This window comes from Phalangium opilio, unplaced genomic scaffold, assembly GCF_054372755.1.
Source record: "Phalangium opilio isolate 3A_F unplaced genomic scaffold, DU_Popi_V2 ptg000073l_1, whole genome shotgun sequence".
Classification (NCBI taxonomy): domain Eukaryota; kingdom Metazoa; phylum Arthropoda; class Arachnida; order Opiliones; family Phalangiidae; genus Phalangium; species Phalangium opilio.
Window position 1 is genome coordinate 2,309,680 of NW_028324183.1, and position 2,912 is coordinate 2,312,591.

A 2,912-nucleotide genomic window follows, 5' to 3' on the forward strand; every position below is an offset into this window, starting at 1 on the left:
GCCTTTCATTGTCACCTCGGGAAAGGGTTCTCTGTTTGCGGTGAACATCATTTACCTGCTTTGTGATATGTTATCACATCTTTGTCCTCTCTTGGGCGTGTTACCTAAGTCACTGATGACAACCAAGGTACAACCTTCAACTTATAGAGGGAATGCGGCGCCTTTTTCAGTTTTTTAAACATGTTTCATTACTATGTATAATTCAATACAATAACTACAAATAAATCTTACCAATGTTAGAACATGTAATTATACATGTAATTACAACTTCAAAAGTTGAAGTTAAATTACACAGAATGAAAAAATTACTGTTTCACCATTACCAATAAAACTACTGACACAAAAATCTGTGTGCCCTTCACGTTATGCCTTCATTGCTCTTAGGTAGTTGTGGTTCGATGTTATCAAAGTAAAAACATGGAAACAGGGAAACATTTGACGTTTAATACTTAATTCAGCAACTACAATTGGTTTTTAATTTTTTATACAAATATGTGAAGCACATTATTTACGTGAAAATATATAACTTACTCAACATTAAACGATGTTACCTTAACAAGCGGCTGTCTCAAATACGTTGACGTCATTTAAAATTAAAAAAGAGCAGACGGCACGAAATTACTATTCAGTTCATACGATAGGTGGCGTTAATAGCTTAAACGTTTCGGGTGAAAGGTTGCAGCACTGACCTTTGGCGACAAATTTACACTGTACACTGACCTTACACCGAAATTTGGTTCAACTTGAAACTCAAACAGGGGCCGTATTCTGCAGAAAAAGTATGCTCCTCCTCCAGACTTAAGCTCGCTGATTGGTCGGTCAGGATCGAACTTAGGGCTTTTCATTGGCGGTGGCGGTTTTTGGGGCAAAACTCACTTAAGACTTGTGATAGGTTGAAATTTTCTAGCAGACGACATTGACACGTGTCAAAATATACACCTAATTCAAAGTTGTAATTTTAGAACTCGGCAAACCGCTCAGCATCATGAATCGGTTAATTGACCGGTTTTTTTGCTTTCATTTTCCACCGGATCTTAGCAGACTACACTTCGCCGTTGCCAATGGCGGTAATGGCAGGTAATGGACTATATTGTTCTTGGTGATGTTGACTTTAGAAAGAAAGACAACTAAATTATTGTTTTAAATACTGTTAGTTTACAAAATATAAGGGTTTGCGTTGTTATAATTTAAAAAATATGCCTTTCTTTTGTGGGAAACTGAAGTCGAACTCTGCCCGAAGTCGAAAAGGATTTACACCGAGGCTTATGACGAAGAAAGTCCTCTGTAGACTGTAGTAAGTAGTAAAGAAAGATTTTATTGTTTCTGTTATTTACTTATTGTTTGGTTCTGTAAGATAAGTTTCAAGCAACAGAGGCACGCTAGTAAATGATTGGAACATGAAATGAGGCACCATCCCGTAACGAAGGTATTTCGTCATTCGTTGGCCATGACCAAGATAATTGTGTTTTTATACAAATATGATTGCCTAATCCTTATGGGTCATGAAAGCCTGATTCGTTATACTTATAATATATATTCCATGACTGTCACAGCCATCTTCCCTGGCACTTGGAACCATGAACCGTACCTATTTTATAATCAAATCACCAACAGCGAAAGCAATTCTTCTACCTTTTATAAAGAAACTATTGCATTAATGTTCAACTGGTAAATAAATTTGTAGACATGTCTAACAAATAGAAATATTCATATGCTTTTCTTTTATTATAGATTTGTGGTAATGACGTGTTTGACATTTTTGACCTCTATAGTAGGAATTTCTCTTCATTTTCTTCTGTTACTAACAGGTTTCTTTTAGCAAATTAAAGATAGCAATACAGGGACAATGTACTTTAAAAACTTCATTCACTGTCAAAACACCACAAAGCAGAGGAAGGGTAACTGGATAAAACATCAGGAAACACAGATAGGTTAAATGATGTCAATGAGGAAGATTGTTGGTTGGAAGAGATCAAGAAGATATTGAGCATCTTGAAAGGCGATATATGAAAGAAGAATGCTTCGACAATGGAGAGCGGTAAAACTGGAGGCCGAACCAGTTACGTCCATGAACTCCTAAAATGTACCTTTATTCCCAAATTTGAACTTGACATTTGTCAGTATGCCGTAAATTGTTAGCTATCTTATACTCGAATTCGGATATTCTCCAGCAATGTATGTAAATATGTAGTTGGTAAAGGTCCAACTTTAATGGAACTGTTGGAGAAATAATAATGAAGCACAAGAATATGTTGACTCCCTATTTCCTACCCATTCAAATGTTACAGTTTTATTGTCTTAATTCATTTTTGCGTGGCATCTTCCCTTAAATACGTAGGGGTGCTCAAACATTAAAGACAGATCACTTAGATAAAAAAATAGCCAATGTGAGATAAAAATATAACCATAGAATCACCTATAGGCTTACTAGTTCCTATAGTGGCACATTTTTTAATTGACTCTTCGTTAAATGATGCAGAGGACATTTTACTACGTTTAATTGTGATTTAACAATAAAGGGGTAGTAGCGAATAAATCAATAATTAAAGTTTAAATTGAAACACGTAGGTTTTTAGAATAGAATATGCAAAATGAAGGTCATTTTAAATATTTTGCCGTTTCAGTAATGCTTCGTGACTTGTTGAAATGTGCAATTGGAAATACAAATATGGGGAATCTTCTTTTAACACTGCAACAAAGATGATCAATAAAAGTATTTTTTCCATATATAGGATTTTAGGTTCGATACATAATTTCAATTCGTCCTATATTAATACAATGATAATTGATAAACAACAATGCTCAAGAACATATGCACATGAATGCCAGTCCTCCTTCATCCTAATACCATTCCAACAGACGTATACATTTGCCTAAATCAGAAAATAATACCATTGATGTGCATTTAGTGG

The 2,912-nt window shown here is 34.9% G+C and overlaps 1 long non-coding RNA gene across 1 annotated transcript; it reads left to right on the forward strand.

Annotated features, from left to right (window-relative positions):
* Positions 1-1,060: 1,060 nt before the first annotated feature.
* On the forward strand, positions 1,061-1,428 carry LOC149659304 (uncharacterized). The gene is made up of 3 exons (XR_016369833.1): positions 1,061-1,077; positions 1,224-1,294; positions 1,355-1,428. It is a non-coding gene; the product is annotated as an uncharacterized LOC149659304 (long non-coding RNA).
* The last annotated feature ends 1,484 nt before the right edge of the window (positions 1,429-2,912 follow it).